The sequence below is a fragment of the Buceros rhinoceros genome, unplaced genomic scaffold, assembly GCF_000710305.1.
Source record: "Buceros rhinoceros silvestris isolate BGI_N320 unplaced genomic scaffold, ASM71030v1 scaffold19622, whole genome shotgun sequence".
Classification (NCBI taxonomy): Eukaryota; Metazoa; Chordata; class Aves; order Bucerotiformes; family Bucerotidae; genus Buceros; species Buceros rhinoceros.
The window spans coordinates 1-5,609 of record NW_010399760.1 but is presented as its reverse complement, the minus strand read 5'-3'; the positions used below and the strand labels follow the sequence as shown (position 1 = coordinate 5,609).

At 41.5% G+C, this 5,609-nt stretch overlaps 1 protein-coding gene across 1 annotated transcript in view; it reads right to left on the bottom strand.

The window, feature by feature from the left end:
* The window catches only part of ATP2A2 (ATPase, Ca++ transporting, cardiac muscle, slow twitch 2), a 41,070-nt gene extending 36,414 nt beyond the window's left edge, over window positions 1–4,656 (bottom strand). Inside the window, exons 1-2 of the mRNA XM_010131616.1 lie at window positions 4,626–4,656; window positions 4,454–4,536 (exon numbers count right to left, since the gene is read on the bottom strand). The gene's annotated coding sequence lies outside the window, so the exon portion shown is untranslated. The remainder of the gene's footprint in view (window positions 1–4,453; window positions 4,537–4,625) is intronic.
* Between the last annotated feature and the right edge of the window lie 953 nt (window positions 4,657–5,609).

Here is a 5,609-nt window from a genome sequence, read left to right as displayed (position 1 = left end):
GGAAAGAAAGAGTAAGATAATCACTCAAGAGAAATGCAAGTCTGGAAATATAAGGGAAATTAATAGCAAGACATAAAAGTCCCATATCAACAGCCAACGTAAACAGCTTAAAGGACAACTTTCATTCAGCATATTTGCTTTAGGGCTGCTAGGGCCACAGCTTGCAGAAGCCTAATGGGGTGGACCTGCAGGACACTAAGCTGAAAAATACACAATGACAGGCAAATAGCACTTAGTTTTCATGGTTATTTGTAAAAAGGGGGCAGAGGTACAATGCAGAAGTCAGGCAGCAATGAGGTGAGTGCTGATGAAAACAGCTAGAAGGAACAGAAGTGGCCTTACAGCTTTTTGCATTGCCACAAGAGACATACCCCTGCATTGTCAGGTAGTTAGGGAGGCAAGTTCTCTCGGATGACTGCAGCAACAAAAACAGAATTAAAGAATGGAAGTTTCAAGATGGAATTCTGTTGCCCAGCAGGCTGTACCCACTTACTACTGACGGAGGAAAAGCAAACAGTTTGTTGTCAGCAACCTAACAAGGTTTTCTGTTTGTTTTCCATTTTGACAATGGAAACTTAGAAGCAAGATCTCATCCTAACAAAGAGAAAGCCTGGACTAATTAAGTTAGGCCATGTAGAACTGTGGACTATTTTTAAGAGCTTTCTTCTCACAGGATACTGTGAATTAAGATTTAATGTTTTGGACTGAGTACTAACTACTGCTCAGAAAACCCTCTTTTAGAGATTTTCCAATACAAATTAGCTTAAAATTAAGCAGATGCAAACTATTTAAGTAGTCCTGATACTTGTTCCAGGTCAGTTGTGTCAAACACCAGGAAATATTAAAGAAAAACCTCCCAATTTTAGTTCCATTAGGCAGCAGAGATTTTTATTTGATACCCAAGGAATAGAGAAGTTAAAGACAAAACGAAACAAAAAAACCTCAGTGGATCTTGACCACATATACAAGTACAAAATTAAAAATTTGTATCTGGGTTAGCAGGTTGCAAGCACCCAGGTACGCTACTCCGCATTTCTGACAAGAAACACATCCCTGTGTTTAGTGTAGCAGTAAGGAACAACAAAAAGAGATACATAGTACCGATAGTTCAATTTCTACAAAGGGAAATGGAATCACAATTTCTTCTCAGTTTTGTCACTGCTACCCATCAGTTGGTATCTCGGGTGCTGCTGAGCGATCCGAGTTTAGCTAAAAGCGCGTCAGGGTAATGTTCTGCAGCAATCCTTATCTTGTGCCACACACTCGCCGCTACTGACCTTAACAGGTAGCTTTTGGGGGGATTTCAGGGCAAAGCCTGCAACATTTTTACTGGCACATCTTACTGTCTCCAAGAGTAACTTTGCTGACCTTTTCACACCCAGATTTGGTCACACTCTGCTCATTTACAGGCTATAAAATCTCCAGACCAAATCACAGGGTATCACTTTAATCTAAACATGGATATCCACTATTAGAAAACATTCCCAGAACATTCACTCCTACGACAGCTTAGGAATCAGAGAAATAATTGGGGTGGGGGAGAATGCTCTTAGGATGCTGTATTAATACTAAGGTTTGTGGTAGAGTTGATAGTCTACGCTGCATCCTGTAGACAAAAACCCACTGTAAGCGTGATGCAGAGAAGATTGGGTGGCTAACCATTCACCACAGCGTAAAGCACACACACACAGTCAGTCCACATGAGATGCAGTTTGCATTTTGCAATTTGTCAAAGGCATTTAAGCAGCAAAGAAGGCTGTTCTTTTATGTAAATACTGTAGATCCGAGTACACGCTACACAAAAGCGAGAGTTGAAAGCCACAGCTCATGGAAAATTAAACATCCTCTTACTTGCACCTAGAAAGTCAGGCTGTGAAGGCCCTTGAACTGCTGAGATACACCCTACAGGTTTCTTCCTTCATAGGCTTCACCTTCTAGACAAGGTCCAAGCCTATACATGGATCCATTTACTCACCTTCAGAAATTATTCGTATCGCTTCTCTACAAAAGCCACACTTAAGGCTTTTACTAATTAGGCACATCTGTAACAGCAGTTCCAACTCGGAATGTAGGACATCCTATCTACAGCCAAACACGCCGCATATGACCCCTGCAATCAGCTCGGGTGACACGGATTCAGCTGTTGGTCTGATTTGTTTTACTGACACATACCTGACAGGGGGTGTGGGAGTAGAGGACACAAAAGACACTTTGAACACACGAGTTTATATTGTAGGTAGAGGGGATGTTTCTGCACAAAAATTTAATGCAGATCTCACTGTTAGATGGCTGTTTCTGTGCAGTCATTGTAGCAAGAAATACGATTCATGATCCCAATCACCAGGAAAGCTTCCACAACACAAAACAATGATCTATAATACCTTGAGATTCTCTCGTAACTGAATCTTCAATTTTTTTTTTAAATTTGACAATGTACAGCTGGTAAAAGGCACCAGAATTTAGGTGATGTTAATTATATCCACTTTTTGCAGCAATACAGTCTTTATATCAACATACTCAACAGATCTGTAGAGCTACTACGGAAGTCTGTAATACGCTTTAATCAAGAAAAAGTGCTAAAACCTATGAAAAACAGACAACAGATGTTTGCCTTCCGAGCAAGAAAAAAGCCAGAAACAAAACACAAAGGGGAAGCACTTTAAGGACCAAAATTATAATATATCTAGTTTTCTCTTCTACATTTCAACAAAAAGATAAAATCTTTACTACTAACATCAATTTATAGCGGGTATCCGTAACTCTTAAATAGGAGACAGAAAATGCAGAGCAGTAGCCCAAGGTCATACACAGACCACTGCCAGCTGCACAGAAGCAGAGAACCCCAATCTATCCCACACTACTACAGCCTCCTCTAAATTAAGATAGGAAAATTAACCATTCTGAAGAAAGAAACTGAACCCAGTTAATAATCAAGTTTTCAATGAGGACTTGGCAGCAGATGTTCTATGACCTCAGTCAGTCTGGTATCATACTTCTGCAGATTCAGCAATGAAAGCTTAAAGTTTGGTGAATTTGATTTTTCACTTGCTTGGTTATAATAGAAACAAATAATGTACCTTGGCATGAAAGGCTAACAAACATCTGTGCTGTCATTTATTTCATGAGATGAGAGACACGCTCCTGACTTTTCAGGAACAAAAATACATCCCCTACTCACCCTCCAGGAGGAGAAAATGGGAAAGAGAGGGGAAAAAAAGCAGGGGGGTTTAGAATAATCTGTTTATTCAATTTTCTGTAGGCAGCCTGATTTCCTCCCCAGGCAACAAAGAGTGAGTAAAATACATCTGTCTTCACGGTCAAGATCAATGCCACCGATCACTGCTCGGCTGGTAGCAGTATACACACAAACCAAACCCCAAAGCTCTCAGAGTGGGGAGAGCTGAAGCCTCTTTTGGTGGAGGATCAGCAGCACTGCATGTACTGCAGGGGCCACCACAATGCAACCCTTCCCCCCTCAAACGGAGAAGCTTCAGAGGGCATTCTCCTCTGCCCATCCTAATTAGCTTGCCCTCAGCTAAAGAGTCACCACAATTTCCACTCCCCCAAGAGCTGCAGCATTTAAGTTTTTTAAAGTAGTTAATTACAACTCTAGGGCAAAGTCTGCTATAAACTTTTACTCCTAACTAAACAATTTTAAATGCTGCGCTTCTGTTTCTCTCGTCCAGCTCCCCAGGACAGACGGCCTTCCTCTTCCTTCTATACTTCACCTTTGCTCGGCTTTCCAGCAAACACATACGCTCTACACATTATGTAAAAAGATTGCCTAAACATACTTTAAAAAAAATGAAGTTAAAAGTGGTCTTGATTTTTAATTCTCTATGCAAAGCAAGACGTCCATTTAATGACTAGACTACTCAAAGGTCAGTTACCAAATTTGGTCAACAATGGTGCCATCACAGCCGTCATCATTCTTGTCACTGTCAAAAGCAACAACTGTCACCTTGCTATTATCAGGAAGGGAAGGCAACTGGAATACTCGCCGTGTAAATTCTATTTAGAGTCTGCATTGCATCCAAAAATGTCTTCCAATGACGATACACTGAACTTGATAATGATTAACTCAAAGGCAAAAAGAACGTCCAGTTAAACGCCTACTTACTCAAGGTTAGTTTTCAAAGCCAACAAAAAGCATTGGGAAATCCCACCTCAAATAAGCAAATGGGATTGAATGAGAAGGACTTCAGAAAAAACCTGTCTAGTATAGTTACGTACTTATGACTCATGCAATTAAAGATTCCCTGAGAAGCTGTTTTCTAGCATACAGAAATCTCTTCACAAGGCAACTACTTCAAGAGATAGCAATTTACTTCACACCTTAATAATTCCACCTTTTGAGAAAGAATAACCTCGGCACATACAGTTCCTATACAGCGGAACATCCATCATTCTGCGATACAGAAGCCTATGAAGTAAAAAAAAAATTCATACTTACAAAAGATATGCAAGCTGCCAGCAACAAAATTCTAACTAGTAAGTCTTCAAATTGTTCAATCACAAGCTCGAGTAAGGTTTTTCCTGCAAGATGTAACAGAACCACTTAGTTATGCACCTAAACAAAAGCTGAATTATCATCAAGAATTAGAAGATTTAATGAACACACTTACCTTCCTCAGCTGGTAACTCTGTCAAGGGATGATTTTTCCAGGAAGCATGTCAAAGGAAAGAAATCATTGAAGAAACACATTAGAGCATTATAAGGCATCCACCAGACACTGTTCCTGAATTGCACACTCACTTGGGTTGGATTTGACAGACACCCTGAAAGCCCCATCAGGGTCTTCTTTTCATTACAGCATCTCACTAGGCCCGATAGTTTGGCATTTTAAGACACATTGAGGCTAGCCGGAATGTACCAATTCAGCCAAGTCATCACTCCCGCCAGCGGTGGGACTTCGGCTGTGGCTGCACACAAAGGGTCAAAGGCTCCAAACGCCTTTCAAAAGCTTTCTGACAAAGGTTTTCCTCCACGTTCACTTAATAAAACCAAACCACCCAACTCGGTCCAAAGTACTGAAAAATCTTTCCTCCATTTTAAGGACATTTTCTCGTTTCTGCTCTCCCTTCTATTTCCCTGCAACTAGATTCAAGAGGCACAAAAGCAGTGTTAGAGCTGAAAATAACCCCACCGTATAATCTTCTCGTAGCTTTTCGTTTTCACACAATGGCACGGCAGTTCAAAAGGGGCTAGGCAAGTTCAAGCAATAAGGATTAAAAAAAAAAGAAACACCTTGTCGGCTGGATTCTGTGCCCCGGCTCGAGAGAAGAATGTAAAGTAAAGGGCAGAAAGGCACTGAAAAGCTGGGGAAAATGAAGGTCAAGCCGGACAAAAAACCCGCCCAACCCACAGCGCTTCATTTCAGAATGGATGAAGATTTCCCACCGTTAAGGTGAAAGGAAACGGAGGTGACATCCTCCTTGCCAAAGCAGCCCTGTGAGCTCGGGGTATGAAAGAAACCCACGAGGTGGAGTTCAAGTCAGCCATCTTCTCTCCCTCGCTCCTATTCCGGGTCCTGCAAGAGATGCCGGCTTTGCAAACACACACGCGTCAGGCCTTCGCACAGGGCCCCGAGGAGGATGAGCGAGCAAGA